Genomic DNA, 18905 nt, shown 5'->3' on the forward strand with positions numbered 1-18905 from the left:
TGTTTATTAAAGTTGGATACGTTGAGAATTTACTTTCCCATATAAATAAGTCGACTGAGAGGTTTTATAAACCTACTATTAAAATCAACCAATGAAAATGAGGCATTTATAATTTATGAGCACCCACGTTATTTATATGGAAAAATTGGAATTCACTTTCAAAAACAAATGTTCATGTTACATTGATTCAGTTCACTTTTTCATTTATTATCATTTATACATGAGACAATAACTATGGATCACAAAGTAAGTGACATTTCCCTTTAAGTCACTATTTGATCTCGTTCCGTTGATTTTCTCACCCACATACTGACTACAGTAAAATTAACATTAATATTTGGAAACTAGAAATTCCCTCAATGATCTGAAGTGAATATTGAATGTTTATTTCCTGACTTTTATTATTCTTCACAAATGATAACAAGATGTAAGATATTTTAACATCCATACAAATAATCACATGGTACAATATCTTCATTTCATGAATAAACTTAATTCAAGACACTCGAATAATATCTATTATGTATGAAGATAGAGAATACACTTTCGAAATTGTAATATCTAGTTCACATGATAACAACTACTTCAGTAGATATATAAGGGTTGGATTGTGAAGTATAACTCATATTGTGTTCATTTAAGTCCAATGTCCTGTTGTTTTATATTTGAAAAACGAAAAGTGATGGTGTTACGATTTCATGATTCAAGCAGTTTTACTTGTTAATCCCTTTATTATTTTATCCTAATATTGTATAATAATAATAGTTACTATTATTATTATTATTATTATTATTATTATTATTATTATTATTATTATTATTATTATTATGTAATTTCGTCAATGTGGTAATTATACTAACATTTTTATTACCAATTTTTTCAATACGTACTTCTTTTTAAATTATTATAAATCCTGAAAGTAATTTTGTTGTTTTCAATAAAAATCAACAAGAAACTTTGTTAAATAGAAGAATTAGAATTTCAATGAACATTATTAATTGCAATGATTGGTGTTTGCTGGTTGTTGGTAGTCAAGACTTAGGTTAATCAACCACTGTTGGAAAATGCTCTCCTTGAATGAATGCCTCAGGTAGAGTTTGTAATTTCAGGTTTCTTATATTTCTGGACAGTGACTATCAGAGAACGCTAGGAAATACCAATCATCCTATCCAAGGCTAGTCACCTGCACCTCAGTGTGAATATTTAAACTGAGATTTGAAATCAGTGCCTATTGTTAACGCGTTTCCAAGCGCATAAAACAAAAGGCTAAGTTTGAATGCTTATTGAAAACCGCTTGCTAACACTTTACTTGCTATGAACAAATGTGTATTCTTTCAAAATTGACTATCAACAGTTCAAAGTACTATCACCAAGCTGACTACTGGAATTTAGTTACTATCCAAACTATTGTTATTCCTTCATTACTTACTAACGCCCATTATTCCTCGTGGTAGAGCATAGGCCACTCCATACAACACTGTCCCAAGCGATCCTTTCCAGTTCTCTCCAGTTGCTATCCATCATTTTCATGTCTACTTCCAATTCCTGACACAGTGTGTTCTTCGGCCTCCATCTTTTCCGTTCCACTTCAGGATTCCAAGTTGGGGCTTAACACGTGATACAGCTTTGTGATTTCTGTAGCGTGTGTCCTATCCACTTCCACCGTCTTTTCCGAATTTCCTCCTCCACTGGAAAATTGTATGCTCTATCTCACGGTGGGCTGTTACCTATGATATCCGGCTAATGGATATCGAGTATCTTGCGTAGAGAACTATTTATAAATACCTGTACCTTCTTGATGGTTGTGGTAGTTCGTCTCGTTTCATCTCCGTACAGTAGACCTGTCTTGACATTCATATTAAAGATTCTCACTTTGAACTTAGTTGACAGTTGTTTTGAGTCCAATATGGTCCTCAATTATAGAAATGCTACCATTACTTTGCCAATCCTTGCCTCTACGTTTGCATCAGATCCTCCTTGTTCATCGATGATGCTACCCAGATACGTGAATGATTCCACATCTTCCAGAAGTTCTCTATCAAGTGTGATTGTGTTGGTGTTCGCCATGTTGTGTTTGGGGGTCTTGTTTTTTCTCTTGTGTATATTGAGATCTACTGATGCAGAGGCTTCTTCTACACTAGTTGTTTTCATCTGCATTTGTTCCTGTGTCTGGAATAGAAGGGCTAGGTCATCTATGATGTCCAAATCTTCTAATTGATTCCGAGCTGTCCATTGTATTCCGTGCTTCCCCTCAGGTGTGGAGAATTTCATAATCCAGTCAACCATCAGAAGAAAGACGAAAGGACAGAGTAAACCACCTTGTCTGACACCGGCCTTCAACTGGAATGAATATATCAGCCGTCCTCCATTCCTGACTCTGCGATGCAGTCCGTAGTATACGTTCCGTATGGTGTTGACAATCTTCTCAGACACACTACTTAGTTGAAGAATGTTTCATATGTTTCTCTTACCCATGCTGTTAAGCGCTTTCTCGTAGTCACGAATGCTGATGAATAGTGACGAATTTCATTTAGTTGATTGCTCAACGATGGTCTGTAATGTCGCGATCTGGTCTGTGAACGACCGATCCTTACGGTATTCAGTCTGTTGAACTTGAAGTTAAGTGTCTACTGAATCTTTCATCCAGATCAGCAACATTCTGTTAAAAACTTTTCCTGGAACTAAATGTAGTGATATGTAGCCTGTAGCTCCTCTGGGGGTTACTGCCGGTCCCAAGCCCGGGTAAAGGGGGAGGGTTGGGCAAGGGGTTAGCGACCCCATCCCGTAGAAAATCAACTCGCTAAAAAAACGCTAACCAGAAAAAATCATTCAAACCATTCAAACTATGCCCTGGGAGTAGAAGGAATAATTATGACGTCTCATGATGAAAGCCGAGTTCCTTCGGAAGTCATGAGGCCGATGCACCTTCTTACAACCAGAGCGACAATTTTTATATGTACATGGAATGTCCGAACAATGTGGGAGACTGGAAGAGTCTTCCAAATTCCTGCAGAAATGAGAAAATACAACCTGGAGGTGCTTGGAATCAGTGAAACACATTGGACGCAGGTTGGACAACAACGACTGTCTTCAGGAGAACTTCTGTTGTACTCCGGTCATGAAGAAGAAAATGCCCCACATACACAAGGAGTTGCATTGATGCTGTCCAGAAAAGCACAAAATGCACTCATTGGATGGGAATCTCATGGACCAAGGATCATCAAAGCCTCCTTCAAAACAAAGAGAGAGGGCATTACAATGAACGTCATCCAATGCTATGCGCCGACCAACGACTACGATTAAGACGCTAAAGACCAATTCTACGAATACTGCAGTCAGTTGTCGAGAAGTGCCCAACCAAGGACCTGACAATTCTGATGGGAGATTTCAATGCCAAGGTTGGAAAGGACAACACTGGATACGAAGACGTCATGGGACAATATGGACTGGGAGAAAGGAACGAAAATGGTGAGAGATTTGCAAACCTATGTGCCTTCAATAAACTGGTCATAGGTGGCACCATATTCCCACACAAAAACATACACAAAGCCACTTGGATTTCACCGGATCACATTACATAGAATCAAATCGACCATGTCTGCATCAACAAAAAGTTCAGGAGGACGATGGAGGATGTGAGAACCAGAAGAGGAGCTGATATAGCATCCGATCATCATTTCCTGGTCGCCAAGATGAAACTAAAACTCAAGAAGCACTGGACAACGGCGCGGACAACATCACAAAAGCTTAATACGGCCTTTCTTCGAGATACTGACAAACTCAACAAATTCAACATAGCCCTCAGCAACAGGTTCCAGGCCTTTCATGATCTACTCAATGGAGAGGGGACTACTATGGAGAGCAGCTGGAAAGGTATCAAGGGGGCAATCGTTTCAACATGTCAGGAGGTTCTGGGCCAAAAGAAGCACCATCACAAGGAATGGATCACTGTTGGTACACTGGATAAAATTGAAGAAAGGAGGAACAAGAATGCAGCAATCAATATCAGCCGAACAAGAGCGGAAAAAGCCAAGGCAGAAGCCGAATACACAGAGGCAAACAAGCAAGTGAAGAGGAGCATCAGAACCGACAAACGTAAATATGTGGAAGATTTAGCGATGACAGCGGAAAAGGCTGCAAGAGAGGGAAACGTGAGACAACTGTATGATACAACAAAGAAACTTACTGGAAATTACCGTAAGCCAGAAAGACCAGTGAAAAGCAAGGAAGGAAAAGTAATCACCGACATTGAAGAACAACGAAACAAGTGGGTAGAACACTTCAAAGAACTCTTGAATCGACCAGCTCCACTGAACCCACCCAACATCGAAACAGCACCCACGGACCTCCCAGTCGATGTTGGCCCACCAACAATTGAAGAGATCAGCATGGCCATTAGACAAATCAAGAGCGGCAAAGCAACGGGACAAGACAACATTCCAGCAGAGGCACTGGAAGCAGATGTAGGAGCAACTGCAAAGATACTCCACATCCTCTTCAGTAAGATTTGGGATGAAGAACAAGTACCAATAGACTGGAAAAAAGGACTTCTGATCAAGATACCAAAGAAAGGCGATCTGAGCAAGTGCGACAACTACAGAGGCATCACTCTCCTCTCAATACCAGGAAAAGTCTTCAACAGAGTATTGTTAAACAGGATGAAGGATTCCGTGGACGCTCAACTTCGAGATCAACAAGCTGGATTTCGTAAGGATAGATCGTGCACAGATCAAATCGCAACTCTACGTAACATTGTGGAACAATCAATCGAATGGAATTCATCACTCTACATCAACTTCATTGACTACGAAAAGGCATTTGATAACGTGGACAGGACGACAATATGGAAGCTTCTTCGACACTACGGCGTGCCTGAGAAGATAGTCAATATCATACGGAACTCCTATGATGGACTAAACTGCCAAATCGTCCACGGAGGACAACTCACCGACTCATTCGAGGTAAAGACCGGTGTTAGGCAAGGTTGCCTACTCTCACCTTTTATCTTTCTCCTGGTCATCAACTGGATCATGAAGACGTCAACATCTGGGCGGAAGCACGGGATACAGTGGATAGGCAGGATGCAGCTTGACGATATGGACTTCGCGGATGATCTGGCTCTTCTATCACAAACGCAACAACAAATGCAGGAGAAAACGACCAGTGTAGCAGCAGCCTCAGCAGCAGTAGGTCTCAATATAAACAAAGGGAAAAGCAAGACTCTCCGATACAATACAATATGCACCAATCCAATTACACTTGACGGAGAAGCTTTGGAGGATGTGGAAATATTTACATATCTGGGCAGCATCATTGATGAACACGGTGGATCAGATGCAGATGTGAGGGCGCGGATAGGCAAAGTAAAAGCAGCATATCTACAACTGAGGAACATCTGGAGCTCAAAACAATTGTCAACGAACACAAAAGTAAGAATTTTCAATACAAATGTCAAGACAGCTCTACTATATGGAGCGGAAACGTGGAGAACTACGAAAGCCATTATCCAGAAGATACAAGTGTTTATTAACAGTTGTCTACGCAAGATACTTCGGATCCGATGGCCAGACACTATCAGCAACATTCTACTGTGGAAGAGAACAAACCAGATTCCAGCAGAGGAAGAAATCAGGAAGAAGCGCTGGAAGTGGATTGGGCACACTTTGAGGAAGTCACCCAATTGTGTCACAAGACAAGTACTCACATGGAATCCTGAAGGTCAAAGGAGAAGAGGAAGACCAAAGAACACATTACGCCGAGAAATAGAGACAGACATGAGAAGAATGAACAAGAACTGGATAAAACTAGAAAGGAAGGCGCAGGACAGAGTGGGTTGGAGAATGCTGGTCGGCGGCCTATGCTCCATTGGGAGTAACAGGCGTAAGTAAGTAAGTTCTCACATTTGCTCAGATCTCCTTCCTTTCGTATCGTGATGAGGTATTTTTCTTTCCAATCTGTCTGTTGGCACTTTCACTTCCTTCCAAGTCTTCCTGAATAGAACATTGAGCGTGTTTGCAGTCACTTCAATGTCTGACTTCAGTGTTCCATTTGGAATGTTGTCAGGTCCTGCTGCCTTCCCATTCTTGATTTGTCTGACTGTGGTGCTCGATATTCGATATTATCCTTAAACTTCGTGTATTGTTCGTCCTGATAACCGTTACTCGATAACTTCCTAACGGTGTATAAATCAGAAGGCGAATACGAAGTGTTGATTGCGTTTATTATTGAGCCATACACAGATATCCAAAATTACAGGCACGTTAAGCAAGCATGAAAGATTAGTGCCATAAAGCAGGCGAGTGAGCGTGAGAGTCGAATGAGCGAGCGAGAGATCAATTGATCGAGTCAGCGAGTAAGCGAGTGCAGTAAACAGGATTAAGATGTACATATTTATACAAATGGAAAAGAATGAATCATCGAATCAATTAGGCGATTAATAGTAAGGCTAGTAGAATGGATACATGCGTAGGCGGTAAGCAATGCTCAAGCCTACATAATAAAGGTACAATAGAATAGATAGGTTGTTGTTGTACGAATGACTGTCCGTTAAATAAGTTAACAAAAGGGCTTAACCAAAGTAGATATGAACAAACTCAATTGTATGTGAGCTGCTATAATAGCTCCCCAGCAAACATAGATACAAAATAGTGTCTGTGTTTGCGAATAAAAAAATGTTAAATTTAACGGGACGGTAAATATCGAAATTTATGAAATTAAGATGTACGACAGAACTATCGGGTAAGTTATTACAAATACGTGTAAGCTTGAGTTCCTGTACATCCGTGAGGTCAGATAAAATAACAGATCAAAATAATATGTTAATGCTTTTAGAGGTACATATACATTGACATCGGAATATACAAAATTTGTCGAATATAATAATAGGTAAATTAAAGTTTTCGATGTGCACATACAAAACGAAGAGAAAAGAAATTTACATCTGAAGGTGGGAAAGAATTTATTAATTCAAAATCGTAGCTATGTATCATTGAGGCCATCTTACTCTTGGACCATATCTTGCCGCTACTGAATTCTATTCGTTTTTCTTCTTCGATGTCGTTGATGATTGAAACTTGCGTTTCGATGATTCGACGATTTTCGAAGAGTCTTCATATACTGGCTGACGTTGTACATAGTTGGCCAAATCAGTTGGGACACTTTTACCTGAGGTGAAAAACTCTCCTTTTAGACGTAGAGTAGTTCTATAAACCAACTCTGTTGGGCAACATCCTATACCTTATTTCATTATTGATCTTAAACTCAACATGACTAATGGGAGCTTGTTGGCCCAATCATTATTGCTAATAACAGATGTAAGAGAGGCTTTGAGTTGCCGATGTAATCTCTATACCATACCATTCGCCATCGGATGGTAAGATGTTGTCCGAATACGTTTGATTCCTAGGAGCTCAGTGAGTTGTTGAAAGAGGTGCCTCTCAAATTGAACTCCTCTATCGGTTGTAATATTCACAGGCACTCCACAATAAGAAATCCGATGCTCCACTAAGGTTTTAGCTATAGTTTCGGCCGAAATGTCTTTTATAGGTACTACTACAGGCCATCGCGTAAATCTATCAATGCAGGTGAAAATATAACTAAAGCCGTTTGAAATCGGCAGCGGTCCCACAACGTCAATATGTATATGCTCAACTGTTCAGTATGATATGCATGTGTTAACAAACAATTTAGATTTAGCTAAGTAACTTCTTATTCCAATCATACAACAGATTGATTTAATTTGCTTTTGTAGTGTCAAGCAATATAAATTCCACAATTATGCAGGTGATATAACATAAGACGAAATATAAACGAACAACAAAAGTAATTAAGCATTTGTTGAAATTATGGGGCGATTGATTTAGTTCACAGGAAGATTTCCAATTTCTGTGATCACTAATGTTATACTATTTTTTATAAATAGATGAAATGCTTAACCTAATCATATTCGTTAAACTTGAATTATTTTCTTATGATTCTGATAATTTACTTCATAAAATAGAATTTTGCACTGTTTTTCTTTCTACAGAGCGATGTTAATCATTTGTATGTTACGTACGTAATTACTGCTCAGTAGTATCAGAGAAAGCAATATTAAATGACAATACCTGTAGGTCTTGTGCAGTAAGTCAAGTTTTGTAATATAGATATTTGGATATCCAAAACATTAGAAAAATTTTTTATTTTATCAAATGACATCATAGTTAAGTTGTAGATCGTGGGTGAATATGAACAAAACCAATACATCGGCTTCAAAAGAAACCCTGAAAAGCTTAATTAGAACTTCTTTAAAACGGTTTTATTTTCTCATTGTCCAGTTTAGTTCTTTTTAATTTCCTGTTCATATGGATGACGTTTTGAATTATATTGCTTAGTCAACTAAGTAGTAGTATGTTTAATGGATTACTGGATTTTGTGATCTAAACAAATATTTTGCAGGAATGTAAATTTATTTGCGAATTATTCTTACATATTAAAAGCTGTAAAGCTGTCATTTTAATTAACATTGTGTTGAATTTAAACAGAAGCGAATCAAAGAGAATCAAAGAGAGCCACATAGGTGGATATATATATATATATATATATATATATATATATATAATTTTGATATTGCAGTCTTACGGTAATGCTCATGAAGCTTCAAGTTTGCCCATGGGGTCACAAAACGTTAATGAAAATTCTGTCAGTTCTTTGATATACGATGCTGAATATAACTGCCAATACACTTGTGTTACACTTATATAGTTTCTGTTAGTCATAAAGAAATAAATCGATAATTTATGATATTCCTTTATAACCTGTTGGCAATACCTTTTACTTTGAAAGCAAAATCAACTACAGACTTATTGTTGTTCAACATGCATTTTACACATTCAAAACAGTAGTAGAAGAATATATATGAACTTTCGTCTAAATTTGAATGAATAATTTCACAGTATTTGGGCGCCAGGTTAATTGTTCGAGAATTTTAATGTTTGATTGTATTTCCATGAATAAGCTTTGACCAAATTGTTGAGCGAAATATTGGATTTACTTAGAATTCAGTTGCTGAGATTTTACAAATATATTCTTCTTCCCTAATTAGTAGGAGAACTACTCAGTTGATAGTCTTATTATGTACTCATTTTATTTATATCCATATTTACCTGTTTCTATTAAATAATTCACTGATAGACAAATGGCAAAAAATTATTCCATTTAAAAATAGAGCGGTAATCAATTGACATTAAGCAACATATGATGGAAATTCATAGACAACTGAGAAGTGAATAGATAGCCTAATCATTAACATCAACTCTACTGTACTGTAGGGTATCTTAAAGGCCTAGAACCAACACCTGGTTCATAATGATCTGAAAGAACTCTGAACCTACACTATGCCTCAAATTGAACCAAAATGTTTTCATGACTAATACTTTTTAGTCATTCATACTTGGAAGCAACATCTTAGTTTGTTGACTTGGAGTGCTTGTATGTAGGATACTATAAACTAGACCTGTTGTTTGATGTTACATTTGTAGCAATATGTAAGTGATCTGTGTCGCTTACATTCTATTTACCGTTGAGTATTATCATTTAGTTGACTTTTTAAAAAAAACTTGAATAAAGCCATGACTGAAGTATTTCCAGAATTCACTATATTTCATTCCACTCTAGATGATTTACTCTTCTGTAATATCAGTTGATTTGATATTTGATAAGTATGTTAATAATTTTTAGAGTATATAAGCTTTCATGAAACTGAGGAGTAGGAAATGAAATTCAATTGAATTCATAGTCTTCAAAGGTTGTTCTTCTTGTCTCCCTTAAATGTTAATTAATATTTATTCAGATTATTGAGAAACAAAATTCAATGGTGGTCTAACATTGATTCATTCATGATATTAATCTAAACCCAACAGTCTCCACAACCCTATACTGATAATTATCATATACTCACCCGTGATTATCTTCAAGATGTATTTCCTGGAGTTCTAGTGAGAAGTTATAACCAGTGGAGTTAAACCAGGTCTGTTGCGAGGCAGTTACTCACTGAAAAAAATGGTGGACGATCGTGGGATTTCATGGATTGATTGAAGTTTGACATTAACACCGTTAGATGCCGGCTCAGTGGTCTAGAGTGTAAGCGTTCTTGTGCGAGACCGAAGGTCCTGGGTTCGGATCCCGCGAATGTGAGAGATCGTGGATGCGCACTTCTGAGTAGTCCCACAATAGGACGAAACGGCCGTCCACTGCTTTTAGGTTTTCCATGGCGGTCTAGCTTTAATGGACTCATGAATTCAACTAGGCTTAAAATTTCTACCTTTCCAAGCAATTGTACTAACAATTTTATAGATCAGTTGATGTTCAATTGAAAATACTAAAAACATTTAAGATCTCATTAAAATTAATTCGACTCTATGGAATCTAATTATTCAGATCTCATATAAAAATGATTTGAAATAGAGTGTATAATTTTTATAATTACGAAAAAGATCACATAGGCACGTTGAACTGTTATTTATATTTTGTTTACACTAATCATAAATCCTTTAAGATTTATAATCTTTAATTCTTGTTTGGAGTAAGAAGATTGGACTAACACATTTGCAGATCATGAAGTTATGTATCTATAAACGGATAGCAAATATATTTTGTTTGTATATTTTTTATTTAGATATTTGAATATATATTTCTTTAATTATTATTAGTAGAAATTTTGAAAATTTGCACTGTAGTGGCTTAGCTTCGTTAATCGATCACCTTGATAAATCCCCAACAGTGTTTAAATTCAGAAGGCAATAAGAAGTGGCAACCACAGTTTATAAGCGGATAGTGCATATCGCAAAGTGAGAAGCACATAGAGCGAATTTCGGTCAGTGAGGCTAATGTGTGCGTGCGAGCCAACACAGTGGTGATTTTGTAGTCAATCGAATCAGGTGCAGCTAGGCAAAGAAAAGGCTATTGATAGGATTCGACCACAAATACATATAGAAGAGAATGTTTTATCGAGAGATAATTAAGCTATCATGATTTAAGTTAAAGAGAGATTTGTGCGTAGGCTGTCATGTGATCAAGAGTGAATTTCTATATAGACATGATGGTGATCATAGTAAAACAAAGAAATAGACGAATTGTTGCTGTCCCAATAACACTGTCTGTTAAATAAGTTAATAAAAGGGCTTGAAGAAAATCAAACATAATCGAAATTAACCTTAGCAGTGCTGCTACAGCATATCTAGCTGTGTAACAATGAGTGGAGGTTTTCGATATTAGGAACCTTGATGTATTGTTTATTCTCTATACACAAACAATGTAATAATTGAGTTTACATTGCAAAGCATACATTTTGTTTTTTAAAATTAATATTCTTTAAAATACAATCATCAATGTTTCGTAAAGGAAATGAGAAAGTATAACGTTATTGAAGCTCTACACTGATCACTTTCAACTCAGTTTACTTGTACATACATATTTCATTGAAGTTGATAGTAATCCTCTTTTATGTGTAATAGTTCTTTTTGAATAAACACCTATGAAGCAATCTCAAAATTCATATTGCTTCCGAACAATTTTTATTGAACACATTATAGTAATGAAGGACACATTGCAGATTAGAATTAACGTAATAATTATGTTCCTTATCATTTTATCAGTTCATAAATGATCTACGACAGTACGAATCCTACAATCTTCAATATGAATGTTCAACTGTTATAGAATATAGACAAATATTTTCACTACCCACTTATTCATTATAATGCTTCGTCACAATAGTTTGATTTTCATCAAACAATTACACATCAGATATTCATACAATCATGAAAGTTTCCTCTCAAATGATAAAATGAATAAACAATAATCATGAATCTCACTAAATAAATACAGTCGCATACTAATCAACTTTGGATAATTTTTCTAGAAAGTTTTATCTTGAATCAATGAATTCTTTCATCAATCATCCAACAGCTTATTTAATTTGATTCGTTGACATCAAGATACATTGTTATTTTCTTACAAATTTCATGAAGCAGAAGAATAAATCTGAGCATTAAATATATTTTTTTACTGCCAGTCCAAGACCGAGTAAAAGAGGAGGCTTGAGCATGGGTTTAGCGACCCCATCCCGTAGAAAAACTAACTCGCTACAAAAACGCTAACCAGAAAAAATAATTCAAACCATTTAAACTTTGCTCTCCGAGTTGAAGGAATAACTATGACGCCTCATGATGAAAGCCGAAATTTTTAGAAGTCACGAGGCCGATGCACCTTCTAACAACCAGAGCAACACTCTTTATGGTGACATGGAACGTTCGGACAATGTGGGAGACAGGAAAGACCAGTCAAATAGCATTGAAAATGAGGAGATACAAACTGGCAGTACTCGGAATCAGCGAAACCCATTAGACACAAGCTGGACAACAAAGGCTAGGTACAGGAGAGATGCTGCTGTACTCCAGTCACGAAGGGGAAAATGCTCCAAAAACTAAAGGAGTTGGTCTAATTCTGTCCAGAGAAGCACGAAATGCACTCGTAGGATGGGGATCTCATGGAACCAGGATAATCAAAGCATCATTCAAAACAAAGAAGGAAGGGGTCACAATCAATGTTATCCAGTGTTATGCACCCACCAATGATAGCAACGATCAGTTCTACGAGAGGCTGAAGAATTGACCTCACAATCCTGATAGGAGATCTAAATGCTAAAGTCAGAGTGGACAACACAGGATATGAAGATATAATTGAACGACATGGACTGGAGAGAGAAGTGAAAATGGGGATAAATTTGCAGATCTATGTGCATTCAACAAATTGGTTATAGGCGGCACAATATTGCATCACGAGGACAAGCCCTAACTTTGAATCTTGAAGAGAAGCGGAAAAGAGGAAGGCCAAAGAAAACATTACGCCAGGAAATAGAAGCAGATATGAAAAGGATGAATGTTAACTGGAAAGAACTGGAAGGGATTGCTTTGGATAGGGTTGGATGGAGAATACTGGTGGGTGGCCTATGCTCCTCCACGAAGAGCGACAGGCGTAAGTAAGTAAGTATTAAATACATTTTAGAAATTGATGAAATGTGGATTGATTGATTGTGATCGTGAGAAATATTTAATGATCATTTAGTGGTGGTTTTTATTCTGTCTGATCCCAGTCATGTCTAAGACAATCATATCACCTATTGAATTGCTGATTTTAAAATTATTCTCTATATGACATATTCTTACTTTGTTTTAAACAGATTAAATATATTCAGTTAAATATGATGCATGTGAATGCCATCTGGTAGTATTAGCGCTTTCAACATTAAGTGGAATCTGTACTTCATGTGCAGAGAGTTAACTTTTACAATAAACATTTCCGAGTTTCTAAAAATAATTGTTTATTTATATATATGTTTACATAACTATGATTTCTATTAAGACTTGTTCTCCAACATACACAACTAAGTTGTTTTTTTTCATTAATTTGAAATTTACAATCGTTATTTCCTCTCTATTTGACTTCATCAGTATGAACAGAATGAAACTAATCATGGCGTACAAAATACCTCAAAGTTTCGAATGAATTCTCTTATGAATCACTGAAATATACTTAATCTTGGGTATTCCATAGGAGAGATATGGTTGTAAGATTGATATCTTAGCCATAATATTTTCAACTGTAACTGTGAATAATTTTGCCGAGGACCTTCGAAGGATAGGTATTTCGTCGAATTTCATAAGAAACAGATTCTGGATGAATTTCAGAATGCATGAGACCTACAGTAAGAGTTTTACTTCATATGTATTATCAATGTCTCGTCTTGTTATGAAGTAGATAAATAGTTTCATCAGAATTTCGATATACTTACAAATTGAGCTTAGACACTGGAAAACAGTAAACTAATACTCCTAATAATTGAAAGAGTAGCAATCGGATTAATAGTTCGATCATGGTTGTGCTAAACCCTCTACTCATTCCTGTTTTCATTAAATAATTCTATTCAAATAAATACTGAATAAACTGTCGTTCCTTGTAAGTTTGTCTATTGATTGTCTAAACCAAAATCTTATCTGACATTTTAAGAAATTGACTAATTCAACAGCGATTAACGTATCAGAATAACATGAATCTACCATATTTCACAGTTTCTCGTCAACTGCTTACCACCTAAACATAATAGTAGTAATCATCAAAAATCAGCTTAAATATTTTATATCATAACATTGTAAAAATTTTCATTAATGAGAATTAATGAATAAGTCAATAAGTATGAAAGAACGATAGAAGATAATTAAATGCCAAATAATGTGAATATTTATAGATTGAACACGAGAATATTCTAGAATATAAAACTGAAGGCACAGGAACAGGATTATCTGGAAATAAGATATTAAAGCTTTTGTTATGTAATTCCTAAGACAAAATTGACCAAGTGAGTAGAGATCAGATGACAAGTGAAGACTAATAATCAGTGTCATGCGAAGAATTGCATAACAAACATTATTGGGTTAGGTCACCAAGGCAAGCAAGATTGATAACGGATTAGATGCGAAATTGCTTACTTAATCGTTTCCCAACATATTCATTCAATAAACTTACTTGGTGGATATTGTTATGTTATTTTAATTTGATTACAAGTTGGTATTGCAGATTTTTCTGTACACAGGATATGTTTAGAAAACAGTCAAAACGTTCCAATGCATAATCGGGTTGTATGCACTTCAGATGTGTGTAATAATAGAGTAATAGACGATCACTAATGTAAGTAAACAGAGTTAATATATCTGTCTGGATTTCATTTGATCTCTTAATTAAGCACAGTATATTGTTCTAATAACTAATTGCAAGCGTTCATGAAATAATGATTTACTTCGACTTGTTATCTGCTGAAATGTTTGATGTGTATTTTGGTACTCAACATTCCTATGTATAGACGTTTTTAGATGCCAACAGTTTTGAATTGTCCTCTTATATATCTACATTTACTGATAAGTATATTCTGACCTCTACAAAATATTATATTTAGGCTTATCAAATAACCCATCTGTTAGATATTATTATCATTAATAACCTTATAAATTCTATTATCTGAATTATCCAAAGCGAATCCCCAATTTCCAAAATATGTCATTCAATTATCAATGATTGGTTTTTCTTCATTTTTGGCAAAGTTACTCTAGTATCAAGCAATTTGATTACTTACTTACTTACGCCTGTCACCCCTCATATAAGAGCGTACGCTGACCACCAGCATTCTCTATCCAACTCTGTCCTGGGGCCTTGCTTTTCCAATTCTCACCTTTACGTCTGCATCAGATCCTCCTTGTTCATCGATAAAGCAAGTTTATAAAGGAGTATTAAACATATCCTGATTAATATTTCAAACTTTCTTTACACATTCATGATCTTATAGTCTGGTAAACTCATATTATTCTTTTAAACATAAATACATTTCAATAGAACAAATCCATTTATGACTTCATTCATAGACTGTGAAACTGTATGATCCATAATGTTTGAAAATTCTTAAATTTTTCTAATAGATTTCATATATTAATTTTTTATTAAAAAGTTATTTGTCTGTTACATAATATAATCAATATTGTATATTATAAGAGTTGCTAAGAATTAATCATTGAGTAATGTATATACACAAAAAATAAGCATTAAATTTAGTTTCACAAGAATAACATCGACTGTCAGATAGTTTATCTCGGATATTGGACATGAACTATGTAAAGAAATGCATTTGTTCCATCATTCATTCTTTCGTTTAAGAAATTATACCTTTCATAATAAGAAGTTAACTTTTTAGGTTACTGTGAAATGTATTTAAATGATAATAATAAAACCATAAGGCTTATAGCTTGTTGATATTAGCTTTTGTTATATTTTCAATTAACCTGTAATAATAGTTCCCCCGATTAATTGATGCATAAGCTTTATTTGTTAAAATAAGTATAGACATAGAAAGATTGAACATGATATATATCTGTCATCTAATACCATATTAGATACTGAATAAGCCCAATTGTCTAGATAAAATACGTTACTAGTTTTGTTAAAATTGTTATAGCGTGTGAGTGCGCACGTGCCCTGTTAATATACGAACGTGATAAGACCGCCAATCAAAGAACAGTGAATATACTGATCGCCCAATGATACACAAATGCCGTATGAGCAGTCTTGAGTACTTATCAGTAGTTAATAGACTGGGAATAACTCAGTAATGGTAAATTGTATAATAATAGTCTATGGGTCGAAATGAAGCTTATAATAAGAGGGACACGAATATAAATAGTTTAGTTACTTAACGATTATACAATAAGAAATATACATATATTGGTCCATAAATAGTCCACAAAGTTACCATTCATAATTCTCTACGGGATATAACAAAAATGACTTCCTGTGAAATGAAAGATATAAATGAAAGTTCATTGGATATTTATTCAAGTGTTTCTCAAAGAATCTAATTGAAACTTCTTAACATTGTTACTATTATATCAGCAACAACAAATATTGTTTCTGCTAAACATTCTGAAACTAATTAACGCATTACTATTATCATATCTCCTGTTTATTCGAGATTTAAAGTTTCATTGAGTATAATAAACATATGAAACTCTGTCTTATCTCTTTTCACCATCAGTAAGTCTTCAATATCGTTCAATGATATTATCTGAAAATAGTTAAAACCGACAGTTCAAACGTTTCATTCAAAAAGTGCACAGTCGTACTGCTAACATGTTACACACCCCGTGTGAAACAAACTGATTCATTTATGTTCGATAATAATAGATAAGATAAGATCAAATAAATGGGGAATCAAAGAAAGTTTTCTTTAAATACACTCTTCATTCGCTTATCCTTAATAATAGTTTTACTGTGTTCAGAATCAATTTCAGTGTACATATCTAAAGAAGTTTGTTGAAACGACATTTATATAATTATACGTATATAACCCAAAATCAATAGATTCACTTAGAAATTGATAACAATTAGATAAACAAGCAAAAATGAATCGAAGAAAACACAATACCTTAAACAAACCATTTAGATTACAGTGTTTTAGATCGTAGTAATAGCCATATATATCAACCTAATACAAAACGTTCTGACTATTAATCTGAGACAGACAAACGTCACATTTGCGTAGCAAACTGAAGAAAGGAAGAAAGGTAAACAATGTGATTAACAGATTATTATTTCAAATAATCAATATGGCCTTTCAGTAAATGCACCTCAGAACCAGAAATTATAGGAATCTTTAATTTCACTGGTTTATATAAGTCGTTCCACTGCACACATTGTTGGTAATTCATTGATACAGTGACAGAAATGATGACACAAGATGATGTTTTTTTGTTGTTGTGTAATTGCATAGTAATATAATAATAGGAAACGCTTTTTGAGTTGAATTCTTTCCTTTTAGTAGTAAAAATATATAAATTGATCTGTCAAGCTAACAAATGACAAATACAAGATTCTCAGAATAATGCATTAACAATACTTGTACAGTTTAACTACAGATGTATGGTTACTTCACAAAAATAAGGTTCGTTGATCAACAAAGTTGGACGACAATAAGAGGAAAAAAAGAACCTATCATAATGTTAACTGGTCATGCATCAAATTGAATAATTCAATAGTAATCTGAAAATCATTGTGTCATTAAAAATGTAGGAGGAATTTGTTATGACTTTATAAAAAATAGGACGAAGGCCGATTCGTTATTGACTTTATGTCCCGCTTTTATCACGTGAATTATCCACCAATCAAAATACGACTTTTCTGATATTAACAGTGTCAAAATCAATGATGTTTGACCAGTATAAGTAGTCTAGCGTCCGTATCGGTCCTTTGTCCGCCTAGCCCTTCCAATTGAGTTCAGAACACCAATTGCAGCTTCTACTATACGAATCTATGCGAGTCCTTTATTTCAAGCATACTTGGTTTATATACCAGACAGAAAGACCTCATCACACCATAAGATAGAAAATAATATTTGTACAAGATCAAGACAAATGTGGCTGTGAAAATGGGATACAATAATCTATAAACTAAACATAATTTGGGAACAGTAAATCGTACAGTAATAATTCATAGGTCAGAATGAAGTTTATAATAAGATGAATATAGATATACACAATCTAGTTACTCAATAGTTATACAATAAGAATATATATAGAACTATAGTCCATTAATAGGTCTTCACTAGGATATAACAGAATTGTTCATTCATTTCATTTTTGACCAACAGATTTTATTCGAATAAAAAGAATGATTCCACCAGAATGAATAATAATAATAATAATAATAATAATAATAATAGAGAGAACAATTGGGCAACACAGAAATATGTTGACATTGTAGTCAAGATTGTATCCGTTGTACTCCATTAACTGTTAACTTTCATACATTTCCATTCTAAGTGTGTAAAAGAATTAAAAATAATACTGATTAAAATTAAGTCTTAATGAAGATTAGATTGTTAAGGATACTATTAGATATTCAGTCGGAATAATAGTCTTATTCGATTGTTGACTGCCTCTAAATAATTGAGCTATCAACAGTAAATGTTGATGACACATAACAACTTTGATGATCTAATGTAACAAAAGTCTTATTTAAGTGACGTCGACAGACCTCACAGTTTGTCACTTGGACTATGTAAAATATTCATTTATTTGAATGATGTTTAACTCTTTTGTTCAAAACTGCAATAATTGTGAACAACTCTAATAAGAGGTAGTACAGAAATCGTCTAAATTGTAAACGTTTATTTACTCGTTCTGTGATTCACTCGTTTCACTCTTAAGCTGTATTGAGCAAATATACCACATGATTCTGATAACCTTCGTCTTCCATGTTTTGTTATCAATGTTTTACAAATTCCCATAAAAAATAACGCGACAGATCTGTATCAACATCGTTAGTAG

This window comes from Schistosoma mansoni, chromosome 1, assembly GCF_000237925.1.
Source record: "Schistosoma mansoni strain Puerto Rico chromosome 1, complete genome".
Classification (NCBI taxonomy): Eukaryota; Metazoa; Platyhelminthes; class Trematoda; order Strigeidida; family Schistosomatidae; genus Schistosoma; species Schistosoma mansoni.